Below are 23,387 nucleotides of genomic sequence, written 5' to 3'. Positions count from 1 at the left end.
GAAATCTTCACATCTTTTCCCAAAGCACAGATCATCTGGATATCAACCCAAAAGAAACACTAAGCTCTTTTCCTAATTTTCCTTTCATAGTTTCTACACATTAGCAAAGACAATGCCTCTTATCCTTTGTTCTCATAATACTTTAATCCTCTGAAGAAAAATTCATAATATTCTGGAGGAGGCAAAAACCCACCTCTTATCAACAGTTGTTCTTCCTTTCTTCCCCCCACTCTCAGAACTTATTTTAAACTATTTATACGATGGCTTAACTTGATAATGCAGAACACTTTGCAGAAATGGAACGTTTTCACTCAGAATAAAACCATAGTTACCTACTCCTTCTCCTGTATCAGCGCTATAATTAATCCAAAAAATGCCAGAAATTAAATGCTCCCTTAAGCTACCTGGAGGGGAATGTATGAGCTCATTAAATGAGCAAAACCAAACCAAACCAAAGCAAAAGAACTAGAGCCCTGAACTACATGCTTAGAAGGTTCATAGAAAATAATACTGTAACATTGCATTACATTAGCTAATAAAGGCATCCAGAAGGCAAAACAGGTGCCCTCAAACCTGGGTAGAAGATTGCATAAATATCTTCATTCTATGAAGAATCAACGAGAAAAATGTACTGGGAAAGTAATGGGAAAACCACATTTTTGCTCTAACTTTATGCTATTTCCTGAGCTTCTACTACTTGATATAGAAACCACACACATCCATGAAACAGCTTCTCATATGTAGCTAATGAATTTGCCACTCTGATTTCCTGTTGTATTGGTTTCCACCATTTATTGAAGCCATCAGATTTTCACAGGAACACTAAAATCAGACCAATAAAAAACTGGAAGGTAATGGGTAGATTTCTAGGGTGAACATACTGTCTAAGAATAGCCTAAATCAAGCAGTGATTTAACCATGGAGTGCTCCTTTGTTTGCTTTACACAACTCTGCTGGTTCCCTTAGTTCTTCAGCTGCCTCTTATAAATACTCTTCTGGGTAATGCCTGACACATTAATTTCTGTCTAGGGATAAGGCTCTGTTTTGAAACCAGTACACAAACAAATACACAGAGAACTCTTCTTTTATATTTCACCCAAGAAAAATACACTGGGAAGTGACTTAATCATGAAGGAAAACAAACTTCTCCCTATTTATACTGTCACAAGAGTCACAGCATTGATGAGGACAGCAGTAGGGGGTTTATGTGCTATCAGCATTTTAACAAAAAAGCGAGTTGCAGCGCAAGTTAAAGAATATGCAAGAACAAATAACAACTTTGCAGAACCTGCTCAGTCCCCCTGAGCTTCTTCTATTCCACTGAGATGGCTCTGGCTGTTGCAAATAAAATTGAAGATTAAAATCTCTGCTCTAATCAGCAAAAAGGGGGCTCTGAAATCAGAGAAAAAGATTATGATGGGCCTCAGTCATATTCTTCTTGAAATAAATGGCAAGGAGTATCAGGCTGTGTGCATTGAATTTTAAAAAAAAAGCTTAAATACAAAAGTATTAACACAATCAACCCAAGTGCCCTAGCAGCGGCCACATTAGTGTCACCCCATTAAGTGCACTTAATAGCTCATGAGTCAGCAAATACAGCACAGGTGATGGCCCTGGTAATTTGTCCATAAATGTGAAGATGTCTTTTCAGGAAGAAACCATGGGGTATCATTACTGCAGTTAGAATAACCCCAAACAATCCTCACCATCTCTCAGTAAAGGAAGTAAATACTTGGGGTTTTTTTCCTAGCTTACTTTACCAACATAAAAATCTTATTTTCATTATGTGTATCTCAAGTGCACTAAATTGTGTACTAAATTTCATGGAGGAAGAGAAAATACAATACAATAAAGTGCTCCATGTTATAATGGTAAAATACTCTGATTTATTTGGTATTACTTAGCTATTCTGTCTATATCATAAACAAAGATTATGGTATAATAAATTAATCTTGAAGGAAGTAGCTGAAATTTACTATTAGTGTCTTTAGAGCCTTCGGCCACAATGAAAATGCATCTGAAATATATAGAGACCTAAGCTGTCCTTTTTTGTTATTTATGTGTGCCAACTTTCTCTTCAACACCAATTCAATTACTGTGTCTTCAAGATAAAAGCTTACCATGAATAAACTATAATGGGAAATGAAGAACAACAAAAATAAATCATAATTCTGCAAGACTGAGATATTTTTACTGTTCTTGGTTTACCAGTTTTATTAAGAAAACCAAGTTTCATGCTGGTTTTCTTAGTAAAAGAAAAACAAGATTTCTACTCTGACTGAAAAAATCCCTAAAGCAAAAGGGCCTGGCGCAGCTTTTGATTTTATGAGTCTTCTACAGCTCCAAAATCTGTTCACATAGTCCCTTTCCCTTAAAACTCAAAAATTTGATGATAGCTACACCAGCTTTTAAACAGTATGATTTAGACACTGATGATAGCATCAACGAAATAACTCTAAATCTAAAACTGCATAACTGGAAATTTCCTTATCTGATTTTTTTTTCCCAACTATTCAGCGGATCTTATTGTAAAAGTAGTTTAAGCTGCAGGATAGAGCAGGCTGACCTATTCTTCTTTACCTTCTTCTCCAAAGACAAATAAACCCCAGCAAAGCATAAAACTTGCAAGTGAAGCTTTATTATATCAGGCAACAACAAACTTTTACTTCTATCAGACTCTGTTTCAAGATATTCCTAGAAATAAGCTCAACTTCTAGGTCTACACTTGGATATGTCACAATTATGCAGGGATTTCTTTGTCCATTTGTATGTCTGCTTAGGAGATTAGAAGCAAGACATCAAACATCACCAATCAAGGTAAAAATCTTGATAAAACTCACATTAAAAACTGAGGCATTCCCAAGAACAACAAATTGTTCAGGATTATATGGTATACTGGGGCATAAGTAGGAAGAGAATTCAAAATTTCCAGTGCCTACTTTGGTGCAAACTACTTTTTTTTTTTTTTTCTTTTTCTTTTTTCCTCCTCAGACCAGTACAAGTGGCACAATTCCAGGCCGTGGAGCAAATGATTGGTGTGTAACAATTCAAATGCTGCATACAACACCCAAGCTGGAAAAGCTGGGCAGTAGCTACTGAAAACTGCACCACCTTGAACTGGAATTTGGTTCATCTTTTCCATTCTCTTAATTCATGTTCACCTGGGAGGAGTGAGCAATAAACACATCTAGTCTAAATAAAGCTTTTAAAAATAAAAAAAATAAAAAATCATTCTTTTCAACAAGTATTTCTATGCCCAGCCCAAAGCTCAGAAAACTGAGCAGTTGCTAGAACTGTGGTTGACAGGAAAGATAATCTGTTACTGCCTCTCAAAATCCCAAACTCATCAAGGACAGGGCATTTCACTGCGTGCAGCACGGCAGTGATAATATCCAAACTGACACCTGGAACTCACCAGGGTAATGGCTTTCAGCAGTGTGCCTGCTCACTAACACAATTTCTTCCAGGCAGCTTTCTACAGCTTCTTTTATGATCAGTGGGAACAAATGTCTTTCTCTACCTTCTAATATTTCACATCAGCCAGTTCCAGACTTTTGTTGACACTCACATTTTTCAGAAATACTGCTGTAATATGATAGGCGATCAATCTGCATGATACCAGAACACTTCCCTACAGGTTTGTCAGTTTGTTTTAGCTGTAAAACATTAAATAATTTCTTTATGTTGTTCTGCTTTTCCCTTTCAAATGGGGTTTGTCTGATTTGAGTGGAGACACTCAGGAAACAAAGCCCACTCAATCTGGACCTAAGTGGCCACTACAGAAACATAACAGGGTGCAATATAGAATCACACCTGGGATAATGAAGTTGAAATGCAGATGAAATACTGACCAAAGCTCAATAAAATGCACATTAAATTATAGGCTGGCCCAGCTCATTCAGAACATACACTGAAACCCATATGCAGCCCTTACATTAGGAATAATGCATGACAGATATTTTAAAAATAAGGTTTTCAACTGCTTCTGCTATTCCAGGCAATGGTAAAGACCTCTGCCCTTGTAAATCCCACTGCCATCAATGTTTTCAATATCATCACTTTAATTGTGAAATAATAACCTCAGGAGGGAATGCTTATCACTGGCTTCTGGTTACATGGAATACTTCAAGCCTGAAGACTTGTAATAAAATGATGGTGCAGAGGCTACAGCACAGAAATAGGATCCATATGAATAAAACTGGCAAGCCTATGGGCCTTAACTCACGTGACTGCAAACAACAATGTGCGTGATTAATGCGCATGATTTGTGCTGAAATAACCTCCTTCTCTGACTACATCACATCACAAACTGCTAAGGAAGCAGTTCTAAGAGAGGAAGTCATGAATTTGTTCATTTGCATCAGCTTGCCATGAGCTCCCTTTTTTCATACCATAATAACTAGCTCAGATTCACTGAACAACTCCAAATTGCTTTGGTATTTTTTCCATTTTCTCTCTCCAGATAATATCCATGCAACAAAAGCACTACCTATACAGAGATTTTTAATTAAATGACTACCTAAATGAACTACAGTTTTTATACATTTTGTAAGCATACAAGTATATAATAACTCAGTATATAATAACTGAGCACTGTCACACTTCTTATTCACACAAAATCCCATTACCAGTAAGTTTTGCCAGAATAAACTTGGGAGAATCATTAGAAGTTTCTTGCACTTAGCTACTATACAAAGCTACACCACCATAAAACGTATTTCTAAAAATAGTGCAAAATGCCTCAACTCTCTCTAGAAAAGTCACACCCTTGTAGCCAAACATTTGCCCAGCTAAACCAGCACCACTTTGTGGAGAAAGAGGAATAGTCATTCTTTACCTGGAATGGTTTTCTTCACCAGATTTTTTTTAATCTAATGAAAGATTTCAGCCTTTCAGTACTTCTCTCACACAGACTTTACCATTGTTTCTTGCTTTGTGTAGCTTGCTCAGCTTCTTATACAAAAATAGTTTAATAGCAATAAGTGACTGTCTTACAGGGCTACTTTGCTGCACAGGAGCCTACAGCTCCTACTGCAGCCACCAGTGCAGAATCCCATGCCAGCCCAGCTGAGGAGCAATTGCAGCACTGTACACGTTAAGGAGAGTACATGGAATGAATTGCAGCTGTAATTTTACTGCACATGACTACATTAATGAATACATACAGGGATTTCTATGAGAGAAAACTGTCAATCCATTTTATGGAGAGATTGTCAACAGGGATAATTGCCTGCCAAATCTCTGTGCAACTGAAGTCATGCCTAGGTCATGGAGAACTTGCAACCCTGTTAGGATACAAGAAGAGTAGCAGACAAGGTAAGACATCAGGTACATGAAGTACTTTACTGTGTTTCACTTGCAGTATCTGAGAAATGCAACACTAATTCTTGCAACTCACACGTGCACTCAGAGCACAGCTCTCAGTAATGTCACATGGAGATTAAACTTAGAGAATGCTCCAAGTGAATTTGCTTTATGCACACCATGACAAGCCTGCAGGTGGTCCTATTTTGTGACATCTTGGTCCTTGATAACTAGGCTAGGTCATGTATTATTTATTTCAATGAGTGTGAAAAATGCAATGCAAAATTATATGCTCTTTTGTATGTAAAGGGTTAAGTTATGGCCTTCGTGAGCCATTAGTTGGAGATTTATTGGGGGAGTTAGGAAGTCTATAGTTCAATATGTGGTGATTGAACAAGGACTATAGGTGCAGAGACAGAGAGAGGAAAAGAACTCAGTCAAATGATGCCTCTGGGGCTTTGCAACATATGGCCCATCAGTCAAGGGTCAAGCCCCCTCACAAATTGCATGCACTTTACATAGCCATCTGCATCAATAAATTACTAGTCTTCTGAAGCACAAGCACTAATGCATGAGCTGAAGGGACCACTCCATTTACAAAGAAACTTTATTATTATTACTATTATTATTATTATTATTATTATTATTGTTCGCTTTATCCATATACACTGGCCTAGCACTTCCCACAATGGGATTTTATTGCAGACAGATGTACTAACAAAATGTACTAACGAACACACCTCAGCTTGTTCTGCATGCCTTATTTGCTTCCCCAGCATATACAAAGTCCTACCAGGATGAGACACAGCAAGTTTTAAGGTGGAAATATGGGAGTTTCAGAAGTGGGCTTGAACAGCCTCATTTTTCTGTGTGTGCTTTTATACAAATGCCCAATCCTATATTGTCAGCTAATGAGGTGACACTGCTGCCTGCAGAAGGACCTTGCCGATTGCACCTTTTCGCACTTCCACCCACATCACAGCCCAACTTTGGATCTGTTAACATATCTGAAGAATGGAATGATAACGCCTACATCGACAAACTTTAGGTGTCATCAGCTGCGCAGAAGAGCTTATTTTGAATCCAAATTATCCCATTGCTGCTGATATGCCACTTCCTCAACTGCCTAGAAGTCAATAAAGTAACTATCTAAAGTAAAGAGTAACTATCTAACAGGCTTGTGCACCTCATTCCTAAACCAGACTATGTATGTTTAAAACCAGTGTTGCACTTCCTCAGCCTTACTAATTTGTTTCAGTTTTTATGAATCTTACTGGATCAAATTTTAAGATGCTGTTGTGTTTTTAATTTTTCAGATGACTTTATTTCCTAGCAGTACCAAGAGAGATGGACACCATCAATGAACAGAGAGGTATTTACTTTCACATCTTTTATCTAATCACATTAGATAATAAACCCCTGCTTGGTGAACTACATGTAATTTCTATTTCCAATCAGATTCTCCCAAGCAGCTTTCTACAGGACAAAACATTCTCCATGATATCTGGTATTAATCATCACACTGTACCAAGAAGAATGCCACAGACTGGATGAACCTAGAAAAAACTTGTGGGCAGTTTGAGACTGTATTAAACCAACACTTAAAATAAGCAAAATACTTAATAATTTTCCTACAGTATGCTTAATTAAAAAGAAAATTAAATTACTTCAGCCATTAACCAAATAAAGCAGAAAAACAAACACTTTATAATATAGTTACTCAAAAGCCACACTTTTAAAAGTTGTCTGGCTGCAAACTTTTTTTTTTTTTTTTTCTCCTCCTTTCTTTGCAACAGTCTCGGTCTTTGATGCAGAAGACAATGAAAAGGTAAGTGCAGTATCCTCATGCAGTGGTTTTCAGCATTCTTTAATTTATGGACATGTAACTTTTCCCTGTGAAATGTACCTGCACACCTCTCCTTTACCAAACATACATCTAACAACAGATTTAACTTTCTTAGCTTACTTAAAACAGTCATGTGAACACTGGTTAGACACTGCTGTTTCATACAAAGTCTTCAAAAAACGAGCAATACCATTTTAATGCTCATTTTAGCTGCAGAAATGTGACATTCTCCCACATCATAAAAAATGGAAGGCGTTTATTTAACCCTCCCTAGCTAAAGCAGTTAAATTCAAATGTAAATTGACATAGCCAGTATTTTTAAATGGAAATCAACTTCATCTCCACCAGCAAGGTGACAATGAGGAGCCAGCAGACAGACCTTTATACCTTTTATTTCCATCAGGCTCACAGACAAAAAGCTTATTTTTTTTAGTGAGAGACTTGACTTGTTGAAAAACTTGCTAATGTCTTTTAAGGTCCAATCATAAAACCATACAGAACTTGGGCCAATGACTTCAAACAAGAGAGAAGTGATGTGATGAGTGAGCATCTAAAGCATCTGGGCATGTAAGTCTCCTGTTAGGATTATGGATGTAAATTCTGATTTCTTAATGGCCTTGTCTCTAGACAGAGATATATAGAACCACATACATGGAAAGTGCTTTCGGATGATACTACATCCTCCACAGGGTCCTCCCTTTAAGTCCTGAACACAGGTACTTTGGAAGGATGAAGCAGACGTGAAAAGGTCGTCTTTCTTGCTGTCATTCCTACTCATGCAAGACTTGTTTCCATGGCAGATCTGCCCTGTGAGTTACATAAGTTAGTGAATGGACCTGTAAATGGTGTTCTATGAGATGTATTTTTGCCAGCTAAAGACATACTGTACAAAACTGAAGCAGTGAAAACAACACAGAGCAGCCTCACAGCATTTTATTTCAGTAGGTCTGAGTCAAACCCAGTCAGACAAACAGTATTTTACTGAACACCAGTAAACTCTTTGCAAATCTTACTCATACAGAAGATGAAGCCTGAAATGTGTTCTTTGGCACCAGAGCAACATGAAGGAGCTGCTACACTTTATAGGGTTTCCTACAGATGAGGTAACATTTACTTATTACTTTTTTTTTTGTATGTGTGGTTGCCAGGTTCCAAAAGGAAGCACTTCCAAGATTTCACTTAAGCTACATTGCTGTAGAGACTAAAACAAGTCTGATGATCCAGTTCCCTTTACCCCTTAATTTGAGAAACCAGACAGGTTTGAGACAGTGTTCTTTTTTCTTCAGTCAAGGATCCTTTTGGAAAAGGAACACCTTCAGAGTGTGTCAAAGATTTTTAAACCATCTTTTGAAATATGAAATGCAAAAGTTTCAGGAAGAATCTTAGTCATTAGGACTTACGCGCCTTTTTATACATCAGACTTTCCAGTTCTTCACACAGGAAATGATAAAATAATTCCAGCTTAGAGAAGGGAGACAGTGAAAGAAGCCTATCCACAGTAGCTTCCTAAAACATGACCAGACAGTCTTTGTCTAAGGATGGGAGAGTAACTCAGCTTACAGCCTTTGCTCTCCTTTGAGCATGAAGACGACTTCAGATATTTTAATTGTGCTCTCAAACTGTTGACAGAATTTGAACCCAATTATTGACTCAGCTCACACTTCAAAAAATATGTTCAGAAGTTTTTGACCGAAGTATTTCCTCCTGCTTTACTGTGGTCCGTACAGGATTACCAGTTTTTTCCTTAGTCTAGCCTGTTTTCACATTGTGAAAAACGAGATTCACTTTTTATGTAGATTTTACGAAATAGGTTTAATAAAAGATAAGACAATTAGGAGATAAGCAAAAAAGCAAAGTATGGCCACAAACTGCTATTTCACAGGCTTTTTTTAAAATACCCTTTCTATTGTATTAGTCTGTTGAATTTTCATATTTTTCCATAAACTAGTTTCCTTATTCCAGGGACTGTTTTGCATGGCCCCTCCTTGGGTCCGCCTTTTTAGAGTTGCGTGTTTCTTGGCTGTGTCTTCATTATCACCTCCAGATTGGGCCTTGGTCCGTGCTTTCTTCAGATGGGAGATGCTGAGAGCTGGTGTATCAATAGCAGAGTCTTCTTTACATGTTCACTGGATGTTATCTCAGCCAAACAGACAGTTTAAGCATACTATATCACTACTACCACTATGCCTAATTTTCTTTACTAACAGCAGAAATAAAAACTTATATCCTTACCACAAAGTTATTAATCATATAACAGACATCTTGCGAAAAGCCAACTTTATAATAGGCATTTATAACAACATCCTCTTAGACAATGAGCAAGCCCTGGCTAGAAAGGATGGTCTCGAACGCTGGGCTGAAGTACCACAATCAGGGTAGGCACAGAACAGAATGGAAATAAGCAGAGAAAAGGGAGGGGGAAAAAAGCAAGCAAATAAACAAGCAAAAAAGGTGACTGAGAAAATGAAATAATAAAATAATTATTCATCCAGAAAGGCTGGAGTTGCTGTGCCCCTTTAAGGCTTCCCCGTGTGAGGAGAGGGCAGCTCACAGTCCAGCCGCCGCTCATGGGCACCCCTGTGTCAACTTGTGGCTCCAGTGTCTGCTGGAGGGTTCAGAACGAAGTGAGCTCCTCCTCACCCCGAGAAGTGTCCCGCAGGTCAGGCTGGGGACAGCCCTGCTGGGCTGCTCCCTGTCCCCACAAAGCTTGGTCCGCGGATTTTGCCTTCCTCTCGCTGGGGCAGGGTCCAGGATCTGCTCATGGCCAGCTTTGGTACTCTGTTAATAAATAAACTCGCCGAGAGGGTCTGCACAGCTCGCCTACACATAACCTTGTGTTAACTATATTACACAGGCAGCTTTACAGTGCTCCAAAAGAGATCTCTCCTCTGAGACAAGTCTTCAATCACTTTTAATCGTCAAATTTGTCCAACCCTCCCAATTATGTATTTCCTTGACAGACTACACTTGCACCATAACACTGAATTTTTGGGCATTTTACAATTCCATGTCATAAAAGGCTGTTTAATTTTGAAGCAATTTATGTACATTAAAACTACATCCCCCAACATAGTAGGGAAAAAAAACACCAGAAAGCAATTAAAACTACAGCAAATCCACCATACCTTTGTTGTTTGTTCTTTGTTCTTGGGTTTTTTTTTTTAAAGAACCTTAACCATGAACAAGCTGATGAGTATTTCTTTTTATCATATTAGAAGAAAGTTTTTATACACTACTTAACTTCTCACTAAAAATCCAGTTGACCTAACACTAAGGAAACACTGCCCCTGCTCTGGGAAAAGCTTCAGGGGTTCTACCAAATCATAAAGAGATAAAATAATACAATTATGTGAAGTGCTTCGAGACAAGAAGATAGTAACTTTATTTCTGACCTATAAATGATCTTCAAAGCAAAAAAAAAAAAAAAAACTAGAGCAGACCGTGTTTATGTAATATTTAACATACCCAGTGGCATTCCCAAATTTCAAGGCCAACTATTCTCTTTCTTGCAAGTGAAGCATAAATGGAGTTAAATCACTTTATAAATTTATAAATCACACTTAAGTGATTCAACACAAAAAGCATCAAGGATGAGAAGGGACTGTCTTAAACAGCTTGGCCCAGCAAGCATCCCATGGGCTGCTCTCCTGTCCACCAAAGCCAGAAGTGAAGACAGCTAGACACACAAAAAAATGAAAATGTCTAGATGGCACAGCTGGAAAAAATGTTCCTGACACTTGCACCTGGATTTTGCAGCCACTACCAGCTGTTATTCCACATGTGTCCCTAAGTGCTGGCTCTGGAAGTCAGAGGCAGAGGTCAAACAAGAGTCTCTTTGGCACTCGAAATAGTTATGCCAAAGCTAAACACAAAGTAACAGATTTCCATGAATACAGTGCTGTCCAGTTTATTAACATTAAATACATAAATCCACCTACTCACTTGCAAACCCAGGATCCTATTTTTGCAGGGTAAGACTCTTCATTTCTAAGATCAAGTACCATTGGAAAAAACAAACCAAAACAAATTACAGCTATGGTTTTGTATGTGCATTTAAAGTAAGAAGTCACAGCCTCTAGCTTTTTTAATAAATTACAATAGTATCCTAATTTTGCCTGCCAATACCTCGGTGTCTGTTAGCAAGTAGGCTAGTGATCCTTTTTCAGTTTGAAATGTGCACTTTTTTCCCCAAGTATTGTGAGTTTCATCATAAAGGAAAATGTATGGCAGAGAGAAAAGTTCACACATGACACGACTGAAGAGGTGGCAGCCACACCCTAGAGCTGCTTAACAACAGAACCCTGACACACAAAGGGGAATAAACCAAAGATTCAGTCTTTTTGATCTGATCAAGCAGCATTGGTTTTTATAGATAAAAACATGCTCCCAACCCATCCATGTCTAAGTGTACATTTGTACTTGCTTGCACAACTGATAGCAGCAAATTTATTTCACAAAACCTCTGCAGACCTCAAGAGCTGTAAATTGGGCTCATTCTTTTAAAGATGAAAAATATTTGGGTACTGTCAATGCTGAAGAGAAGTTGAACACAGGTTTCATTTATGAAACTGGACAAATGAAAAAAAAAAACTTCCTTATACCAAAAAATGATGAGACCTCTTTTTATTTTGTGTGATTTCTTATCCTCTTTAGTCTCTAAAATTGTCAGTTTTATAAAAACTCAGCAAAACATGTTTCCTAATTTCCCTAGCTGAGTGGTGTATTTGCTTTTTGCTTGTAAATTTAAGTTACATCAGGATACTATTACTTAAATGCCATGACATTTTGAGGATTTTTTATTTAGATGTAAATCACTGGCATGCCAGAAAAAGCTGAAAATTGGCTTAACTAGAAAAAAGTTCCTCATTAGGCATTACAGAACATGATACTTCAAAAAGGACAGACTAGTTTTGGAATTCCACTCAGGAGCACATGAATGCAGCAGAACTTCAAAGGACAGTGATTTCATACAGTGTACAGTATAGAAGAGATAAAACTTCTACTAAATTGTATACATATGCCTCACATCTACAAGGTGATCACCCTGATGCATTTAAAAAAGGTGTAACACCATGCTGACATGACTAATCTAATGACACCCCTCTTCTTCCTGAGAGCATCAGGATTTTAATGGAAAAGGCATTAACTTTTTGAGGTGTTACGAAAATCACTCTGTAATATTTTTATCCCTTAACTTCAGTCCTAATATAGAAAACACAACCGGAGCATCACTTGCTCATGGCAAAAAAAGGCCAGGAAGAAATTAACATTATTAGAAGTTACACCTCTTGTATCAATCACAATTCTGAGTCCATGGAGTCTAATCTGGACATATTTCCTGTGGAGGGAACTGAACAATGAGATACCAGTGCAACCTTACCTTCCCCAGTGTAAACACCAATTGGTTTGTTGTGTCAAATGTTTGTCTTTTCAGGGCCTTTCTGTTTATTTCCTATCTATTTACTGAAGGGGAAAAAATTGTGATTTGATTTGTAGATCAATAAACTTAGACTACTGGAATTAAAAAAACAAAGGGAACTGTGAGAGGCAAAAAAAAACAGAAAAAGGAGAAAAGGATACATGTCGCTAGAATTGTTATCCATTAAGGATTACATCTTTCAGCACGTAGAGAAAAGAAAACAAGCAAATTGTTGGCAGCAGTGTCTGATAAGTGCATCTGGTTAGTCTGCCTGCTTCACCCAGAGAGACATCGCATTTCAGAAAGAACATTACCTTTTTTACACAGCACTCTTGGCATCTAGAGCACCCTTTATTTATTCAGTGCACTCTTTCTAGTACTACTATGTAGCTTATTATCTCTGCTAACAATCATCTATTCTTTTGCATCCTAAGGGGAAAAAGAGGGAATCAAAACTTACTCATTGTAGCCAAACTGCTGCTTTTTGCATAAGTCAGTACACACAAGAGAGTCCTTTCTCCTGTGCCAAACACAAACTAACATTCACCTAGATGATTCCAAATCCAAATGGTCTGGATTCTTCATCCCACAAACTGTCATGAGCAGTCATGCCAAACTGTAAAGCCTACATAATCTCCTTGCTGTTCTTATAAAATCCTGTTTCTTGTGCAATTCCTCTACTTCATGCAAGTTTATTCCACTATGCAGCAGAGAGCTGCACAAGGAATTCCTCTGGACCCTGCTGCTCCATTTAAGGGCACTCCGTCCCTTCTCCTATAATCCCTTTACAATGGTATGATCACCTTTGGACTAAAGCAGGACTTTCTCTGCCTCACTCCATGCATATTTGTACCCTCTTGACACCATTATAATGCCCTACCAAGTGAAGGATACAAAACTTGAGCAGCAGAGCTAACGGTTGGTTGTTTTTGTTGCAGAAACACCAGGTTTTAAGCTGCCCACAAGATTTCTTTCAAAGTTCAAGATCATAAAAGGTACATGGTTGAAAAGGGAAGGAAGCATCTTTCACTTCAAAAGCTGAAAATGCTGAAAAAATAAACACAGACAAACACATAGTCCTGGCCTGATGAAAATAGTTTTAAAGCCCAAATATATTCTATATGATTGCAATGCCAGTGCTTCAACTATTAATATCATAAAATCATTAGTTCTTGCATTAACCTGCTGACGACCATGGAAGGATTTCTGCTAACTCAGACATGCTCTCTCCTGATCAAAGGAAAATATATTCCTTCCTTCTATTTCTCTGGCCCTTTCCTCTCCTCAGAATCCCCGTTCTTTTGAAGATCTGGTCTCAGCCAGATGCTGGTGTTGTATACTCACGAAGAAAATAAGTAGGGAAAGGAAAATGAGGGAGATGGGGGAGAAGAAGAGGAAGGCACCCACTTCACACTTTTTTCCTTCAGGACCGTAATTTTTCTCTTGCTGTTAACTCCAACTGCAGAACTCTAGGGATGCACCTAATCTACCTTTCTGTTTCAACAAGTATGAAATCATTACAGAAGTGTGGCTGAAATAAACAGCAATTAATTCAGATTTTCTCAAAAAGGCTTAGGATGTCTAGGACCAACTACTTCTTTTACAAGGTGGGAGGAAAAAGGCAAGAAACTATTCCATCAGCAGAGGTGGTTTTTGTTTTGTTTTTCTTTTAAATGAAAGACACAGGCAAACAAGACATACTCTGTGTCATGGTTTTTCACTCATGACCAGTAGCTAGGGATTAAAAAAACCTTATGGTTTTAAAGATGCTTCCCTGTAAAGAACAAGGACATTCGTCCCAATGTGCTGAAAACGTCAAACAATCAGAGCCTTGTGAGGTGGATGAGTAAGTGAACAGGAAACAGCTGAGAATGAACAACAACAACAAAAAGTCTCAGGTTTGCTTAGGGTTTACACTAATATTTAAATTACAGTTCCTGTTGTGACAGTCATCTACTATTTTGCTAAATTTTCATACTGACAGACTTCTGTTTAGGCCCGACAGACCTTTATGTGGGAAAACAAGCAAGAAACAAAAAAAACTAGAAAAAAAAAAGAAAAAAGAAAAAAAAAGGCCACATTTCCACGAGCCTCCAGCCATGGGTTAATTTGCTCTTAGAAGAGAAAGAGCCTGTCTCTGAAGGCTGAGCAGCACAACCATCTGCTCAGGCTGGGAGTGAGCTGGCTGAGCTCAGCAGCAGGCAGCCACACGCTCATTTAACTCTGCCTGCACCACCAGCACCAGGGCAGAGGTGACAGCAGCACCAACACCTGGAGAGCTGGGAAAGTCACCACTTGGGAAGGGCACGGGAAGGAAGGGTTGGAAACGAAATATTTCCAAAGGAGATACTGAATTTGAGCGAGCCCCTTCTGCCTTATGCCATCTCCCAGGTATGCAAGCCCTTTCCTTGGGCTGGTCTCACTTCAGGGAGCAAGGGAGCTGTGCCAGAGGGGACAGAGATGGGATGGCAGCCAGGGGCAAACCAGGGGCCCTGGTCAGAAAAGCTGCTGGAAAGCCTGGCCTGGGTGACCTCTGCAGCATCAGTCAGCAGGCAGGTACCCCTGAAAGTGCCATGGGCACAGGGCACTTGCCTGCTGTGAAAATGCCCCCAAACAGTCCTTTCTCTAAAGGCCACAAAACTACTTCTTTCAGGACTGCCATTAAGTGAGTACTGTTTTTCTCCCTCTCTCACTAGCATTTTTCTCCCAAGCCAGGTATAGGCTACCATCAGGTCTTCATCAAATACACTTGTAAGTATTCATGTTACTAAACCAGACAATAAAGAAGCATTGCTGTGTAACAGAAGGATGGAGAAACACTGCAGAATAGAGAATTAACACACTTCTCCCCTCCAGAAGGCTGCGAAATCTGTTTGAGAACGCCTTATAAATTTTCTGTAAAAATGCTGATAAGAATTTTATAGTCTGTTTCTAAATAATAAACCTCTCCAATCACTACAAAACACGAGAGATTACTTTAAAAAAACAAAAAAGGTCTTAATACTTTATATAGAATGTTTGGAATCTAAAATCATCTGACTTGATGAAATGGCTAATCAAATCATCTCCAGAGACATTAATGGGTAACTCACCTGGTTTTGCATTAAGCTGTTGTTAAGTATTCTGATGATCAGCAGCATAATGCTATGCAATCCACCTGATCTGTTTTCTCAGTGCAGTTGTTCCTTCAGCTGCTCTGCTTTGATATCACATCCCCAATTATCTGAGGTGATATTGTATGCCATGATAGAGTAAATCTGACCTTAGCAGGCTTCATGCTGCACCTGCACTGCTCTGTGTCTGGTACTTTAACTATAGGCTGAGGGAAGCATGATCCCTTCCAGTTAGGTGCATAAACTTGGCACAAATCCCCTTATCATGTGCTACAATAAATCCAGGAGAACTTCTGCTCAGCCTTGATTCAAAGCAAATAGTCACTGCAGAATAATCTGGCTTAACAGAGATGAGTATTAATGAACAGATGAGTATCAATGAACCCCTCTTACTGTGTTTTATATTAAGTCTCTCCTCTTTTACCAAGACTGTCAGTGGAAGATCCAGCACCTGCCAGGGTGCACTTGTAGGGGCTTGAAAAGCTACAGGAAGGTTACTTGTTCCTCCCAGGTCACCTGAAAGTCATTCTGAAGTGGGGAAGGATACATGCAGATATGACACATCAAAGAACAGGAAAAGATTCTAGATAAAATGCCAAATATAATTGAGGGATTCTGCTTCTTAAGGAATCTGAGTTAATTTCTTAGAAAATATTTTTCCCCTAATGTTTAGCTAATGAGAAATAAAGTTAACCAAGATGAAAGAATGTTACAATAAATATTGAAAAAAGACTTTGGTGAATATTTTTTTATTATTATTCTCCCTGGATTCAAGAGGCTGATGCACTATTTTGTTAGATCTTCTCTTGGAAATTGGGAAGGTTTTTAAAACATTTGCCTAGGTTGCAGCTTTTCCACTGTTCCTGTATCCTACTCATTTTTCCAGTGACCATTTAGGGAATGCCACCATCAGACTGCACTTCACAAAGGCTGCTGAGCCTGCTGCCATCCAACCACTGAGCCACTGAGGTGCATTTGCTTATTACTTTGAAGAGCTAGTAATCATCACATAGACATAGATCTTCAGAGATTTAAGTTAAGTGAGTCAGTGTGTTAATTATATGCTAAGGGAGTACACACAAGAAATGGAAAGTAGTAGTTTATTGCCTTCCCAAGTTTCTCAGGTAATTAGAACAGCTTCTGGAGACACATGGCACCGTACCAGAATCTATCATCACAATGGGCCTCACTGTAAAATGCACAGAATTAATTTTTTAATGAAAATCCTCTACTGAGTGTCAGAGCCAAATTCACCTGATAAATGTCACTGAGCAACGTCATTACTGGCTCATCAACACAGGGTGTTTAAAGCAGATGGTAGAGCAGTGCATCTTCAGCACTACAGCCTGTTAATATCAGCCACCTCCCATAAAAAAATTAAAATTGGCCCCCTGTCAGTCAAACATGACAGTACTTTGGATTTCTCCCTCATGATATTCTTTAGCCTTGAGGCAGATATGACAGGCGCCTTATTAAATTCCAAAAATAAAATGTAGCACAAGAAGACAGTGCATTCCAATGAGACAGCAGACTTGTTAAAATGCAACATGCATAAAACTTACTTCATTTCATTTCAGCTATCATCAGTTTCATCTTTTAAAAAACCCAAATAGCAACTTTAGGAACGTGGTGTTTGTTGTATATAAATTAAAACAACATGTCATGCCTTATACTTCAAAGTCGTTAAAAGCCTTTATAGGCGTTGCACAGATATTTTGGTTATTTTTATGAAAATAAAAGCTGGGATTTCTATTCACTATGTTCAGTGCTTGTGTAGCATCATTATTGATCCCAGTCTGTACAGAAGACATGGAAACTGACTATGCTGTTAAACAGGAGCATCACTAAATCAGGAAAACTTTTGTACAACCATGAGGACTTGCCTATATGTATCACGTTCTCCAACTCGTTAGAACAGCAAATGAAAGCTAATCTAATTTAAAAATCTTTCAAGATGAATGGAAAGGCAGTTGAGATAGCACAATTTCCCATACTAGAATTCAGACCTGTAAATCACATAGGTTGGTTTAAAATTCCCTAACAGAAGGTGGAATCCTGGGTGTTGGGAAGTCAATCAGATTTGGCCTCCAAGGCCAATTATGTATATATTTCTTAAACAACACACGAGACATTAAAAATTTCTCCTACTCACTTTCATACATGCTGACAATAAACACATGAGCAGTGGGACAATTCCACCAGAAATTTGGCATCTTTTCAAGTATCCCAAGTCATGCATCTGTTGAAATTTTGTAGGATTTAGGGTAAGGCTGATTTTTTTTCCCATCCCAGAGCTTACTAAAAGTTATTCCAATCTCTGCAAATCTCCAAAGAAAGCTCATTCATGCCTAACTAAACCTCCTGCACTGATGTCTTCTGCATCTCAATATTCCACATCCTTCAAATACACACACAAAAATACACGATATTCATGCCAAAGTCACATCTTGCTTCCTCTATTCAAAACTGTGGACAAATGAATGGCTATAATGAACACAGTCTCTGTTCTAGTTTGTGCCACACTTAATTTTTAAAGTCAAGTGAGGTTTAGGTGGTCATGAACTTACTGACAAGAGACTCTCTATTCATTCCCAGGCTTTTGTGCGTATTTACAAACAGCTTCTTCATGTCTGTGACACACTATACCCCCATTTTTCCGCTGCTTTGCCTCCTAGACATAAACTTCTATGGCTTTGCAAAATACATGCCAAAAATCTTCTTTCACTTTTGAAATAAAATGGGACTGATTTAAAACAAATGCTTTCAATTTGACAACACATTTGCACAAACAAACTGTGTAAATGTTGATGTGGCAATAACAGAGCAAGACAACTGAGTGCTGCACTTCTCAGGAACTGCCCCCAAAATGTCAGCAATTGCAACTCTTGCCAACACGTTCTGAAAACGAAACAGGAATGGGTTCATCTTTTTCTGCACAAGTCTTTTATGACTGCTCTCCATGTACAGTAGTTGGTTTCAAATGCTGACTGCATCCTCAGCTGAATCCTATTTTAGGAAACATAACCAAAGTGTTGCATGATGCAGAGAATGACATTTTCTACTGCCAAAAGCACGCTGTAGAAGCAAAACAGAGCAGGAGGAGGGGGAAAGGGAATCTATTCCCACAAGGCCTAAATGTTGTTATCTCTAACTGCCAAACACATGACACCTTGCTGCCACTTCAAAGCATTTCTTGTATGATGCTACTTCTATTTTTTCCTAAAGCGAAATGACACTTCTTCCCAATTCTACTTAACCTGTGTGTTTCACACCTTGAAAGGCTGTGCCAATAGCAAACCATTTGGCAATACGTTCTCCATCACTTTTATGTGTGTGTGTGTGTATATATATATATAAAATCTCACACAGAATCACAGAAAAATTTGTGTTGTAAGGCCTTGTGGAGGTGACCTGGTGAGACCCTCCTCCCAAAGCAGTGATAGCTTCAAAGTAGGAGTCATTTTGCTCACAATCTTTTCCAGATGGATTTTGACCAACCCAAGAATGGCGATTCCAGCATCCCTCTGGGCATCAGTGTCCATGCCACAAATCACACTTTTCACCATGAAGGATTTTTTCCCTTATCAAGCTGAAACATTCTTTGCTGCAACCCATGGCCATTGCCTCCAACCCTTCTGCTGCACACCTCAAAGGAGAGTGGTGTTATAATAACACCTTGTGTTTATAATATTAAGTAAAAAAGCTCTACAAATTACTCACCAGCATATCACAGGGCTTTATAAAACATCTATTTATCATAAGATCTCCTCGTAATAATGGAAGGCAACCTAGTGTTTAATGGCTTTAGAGGAATGCATGTGTACTTAAAAACAGAGCTCCAACCTGCATTCAGATCAGAGCAAATAATTAAATGTACAGCCTCTTTCCAATGCTACTTTTACACGGCTGTTGATATTAACACTGGGGCTAAAAGAAGCTTCAGATAAAAATTACACATTACGGTTTTTTCATACACAAATGTGAATGATACCACAGCTTTGTGAAGAGGCTAAAAAGAGCTTTGAATGATTTAATGGTTCAGGTTAAAGAATCATCTGCAAAGGAACTTGGGGAGGGGGAATCTGACTGATCAAAAATAGTCTGTTTCATTGCTATCTAATACTGTAAGCTGAAAAATCTCCTATAGTTGCTTTGCAACTAAAGCAGTCTTCCAGCGCCAAGGCAAAAATGGCTTGTCATTTGGGAGCCACAATAATACAGCTTTCCTCCAGAAAATCATTCATATTCCTTTGTACTCTGTAAATCTTTGGAGCTGTCTGTTGAAGCCTTCTGCAATTCTGTTCTGCCTTCACAACGCTTTGATTTCCAGTAACATTGAAGATTTTTGTTTGTTTCTCAGCATTGAAGAACCTGGTTTTAATTAGCTGTCACACCAGCATTGTCTTTGCATGCTTTCATGCACCCACATCACACTACCTATGATTTTTCTTTTAACATAGGTAACAAGTAGGATAGATTTCCATAATGGAGAAAAAAGAAAGGCACAACTCTGACATAAACTGTCACCAAAAGAAATCACTTGACGATCACCATTTTCAGGCGAAAAGGACAAAAGCCAAAATCATTAAGTGTCCTGTATGACTACAAGCAAAAGAACATTTTAGATGTAAAGGTATGTTGCTGTTGAGGAAGTGACATACTGATGAGATGCTGCAACTTCAGTGTGAAACCAGCAGTACCAGCAGCTGTTAAAGCTCTGTACTCAAAAGTACAATTACCATCATCCTGAAGAGACAGATTTGTGAGCTGAGAGATCAGCTTGGGAAAAGCTTCTCAGATCCTTTTTCTCCTCAATAGGTTACAACATTAAAAATAACACATGAGCTGCATGTACCATTTGTCTGCTTGATCTTTGAAAAATATGATGTCTACATCTGTGTTGATGGGACTATTCTGGTTACATCCACCAGGTAGAGGAGACAGAAATGCCCATTTCAGAAAGGCAGGCACAGAGAAGGGGAATTATGCCAAACTCATGTCAAAGACAAGAACTGAAATTAGACCTCTTGAAAATACTCCAGAATACTAACCTCAAGATCCTTATTCTTCTCTAAATGGATTCTCCAGCTATTAAACATCCCAGCAGCTAACTGGATTACCACATCAGCAATCAATCACATTTATAAGGTATTAAATTTATTTGGAAACTTGATGGTTGACTTCAATCTAGAGGGACAAGATCAAATTAAAATTCCTGCTACATTGTGTGGAGCACTGTATTTGGGTTTTTGTAGTGAAAAATCAGCAAATTGCTTTTGATTTCTTGTTTTGACATGTTACTTGGCATATTAATAAAATAGAAACATTATGCTGCTTAAAGTCATGATCTCATTTCCCCCAAATTTATCTTGCTGCATTGTTGGAGAAGAAAATAGGCTATTCGTGTTCACTTTATAATTTTAATTTTTTTTTTCTTACTTGAATAGAATTTACTACAATAATCCACCAGACCTAAACCAGTATTAAAACAACCTGATCATACCCACTTTCTCATTCTAATCTGTAATCTCTAATGTCACCATGGGTTAATATTGCTGTTTATAACTCACAAGGGTTACATGTAATTAACTACAAGCTTGCTCAAGATGAGGGCACTGGTATTTCAGCTGCACATCACAAGCAAATATGAATAAGCAATGAGAAATTAAGCAGAAGGGCAAACCGGGGAGCCACCACCATTTGAAAAACCAGGCATTTGAACAGAACTAACTGATACTTGATAGATGCTCAGTAGAAGTTCAGCAGCTGGTAAGACCAACTTCTGTGCCCACAGTTTCTAGGAGTAAAGGTGAAGGCTGCCCTGGCCAGGAATACTGCTGTAGGAGATTGGGAGCACCACTGGGAGCATTCCTTCCAACCCTCTGCTGTCATCTGCACAGGTTTCTGGGCCCCTGAGAAAAGGTTGGCCCTTACAGCCAAGTCTCTTGCACCTTGGACATGTTTCCACTGAATGTTTCACTCAGTATCAATGACCAGTAATCACCAGTTACTGCAGACATCATCATTATAGGAAGTTGTATGAAAGCAGCAGCCATACCAAACTTACTACAAATACTATCTTTCAAGAGTGGGATTTGGGTACCAAAGCAGCTTGCATTAGCAATACTAATTTAGCTTAGCATCCCATAAAATACTTTCATTCTCACAGGAGGACAAAACGAACATTCCACTTTCAAGAGCAACTGCTGCAGGTGTTTCTGCATCAATTAACTTTTTCTTGGTTTTGTTGAAGAGGCATCATGCAAACAGATAAATTTTTCAGCCCAGTAGAAAACATGTAATGCCTAAGAAGTTTAAATCTCCAAACAGGCCATTACACCTTGCCTGAGACACAAAAGGTAGGACAACAGGCGTAGATGGATAATGCAGAGGGGTGTTTTTCCTGAAATGGTGGAAACACTGCAGAGACCCAAGCGGAAGATCCTGTGAGATTAATAAAAATTGTTGCCTATGCTTCCACTCTACAGTTTTTGCTGGTGAGCACAGAAGTCAGAGAGGTCCTAGGCTGCACTCTGGTTATCCCCAGAGGGCACAAGAAGTGCTCAGTCCTTGTGGTACCTCCATCATGAGGCAAAGTCTTCTCTTGTACGGAAAATACTAAGGGGAAGACATCTTGAATCTTTCAGCTACTGTTCCAGTCCTGGATAAGAACATACTATAGCCCTTCCTATTTTATTTTTTTGTAAAGGCTAAGGCAAATACTTTGAAAGAAAATTTAATCTTCCACTATTAAATACTGGCATTATTTTAAATTAAATATAGGTCCAGGTGAATCAGTAAAATGAACACAAAACCCCCCAGTTTTAACTGTGTAGCTATCTATAATATATGAACTTAAAAATAGAAGCAAGCAAACAACCTAATGCCTTGAAAATATTCCCACCCCCTTAAATAACATTAGCACTCACCACACAGTAACTCAGGGACAGCTGAACTAAACTGTAACCACAGAAGTGCAAAGTGTCCACCTCTGATCACACAACATCTCCTTCCTTGTTTCCCAGGAGTGTCTTATGTCATATAAAATACGTGCTAAAACCTCATTATGAGCGTTGAGAAAATATTAACATTGTATCAGTATGCACTCTTCTGAAGTTACAGGAAAAAAGATGTTTGTTCATATTTATTTTATGAAATACAAAAGTTGATATCTTCAGCAGTTTTAGTTTGTGTAATTAAATTTAATCAAACAATAACATAATTCTTCTAGAACAAAATTGAAATAGTGTTTTACTTCATTGCTATTTTTGCCTTTAATTCTAAAAAATTCACATACTTAAGGAATGCATACAGCGATATTTTTTAACTACTGAAGCAAAAAAACCCTCCAAACCCAATGTTATTTTATTTAATAAGTTACAACATGGCCTCATGAAATGTAAGAACCTGTCTACAAAGTTATGTAACCTGTACTGTTAAAATCTCTGAACAGAACTTGAGCAAGATGAAACACCTCAAAACCAGGAACAACTGCCTTTGTAGCAATGCTGATATCACCCAGCTAAGCATCTGGAGAGCCTGTTCAAAGCACTCTCTGTTTACAGCACTACAGTTTACAAGAAAGGTGTAGTCAGTGTTCATATGAACTGAATCTCTACCATATTATGTGCACGTTTGTCCACTGACTGTGCATCTTTTTAAATAAATTTGTCCCAGGAAAGTTGCTTCATGCCCAAAGCACTCA

The 23,387-nt window shown here is 38.4% G+C and overlaps 1 protein-coding gene across 1 annotated transcript in view; it reads right to left on the bottom strand.

Annotated features, from left to right (window-relative positions):
• The window catches only part of LOC136373443 (roundabout homolog 2-like), a 179,204-nt gene that overhangs the window by 43,416 nt on the left and 112,401 nt on the right, over positions 1-23,387 (bottom strand). The gene's annotated exons all lie outside the window — the stretch shown is intronic.

The sequence above is a fragment of the Sylvia atricapilla genome, chromosome 2 (genome assembly GCF_009819655.1).
Source record: "Sylvia atricapilla isolate bSylAtr1 chromosome 2, bSylAtr1.pri, whole genome shotgun sequence".
Taxonomy (NCBI): Eukaryota; Metazoa; Chordata; class Aves; order Passeriformes; family Sylviidae; genus Sylvia; species Sylvia atricapilla.
The sequence above is the reverse complement of the archived record's forward strand: the minus strand, read 5'-3'. Positions and strand labels throughout refer to the sequence as shown.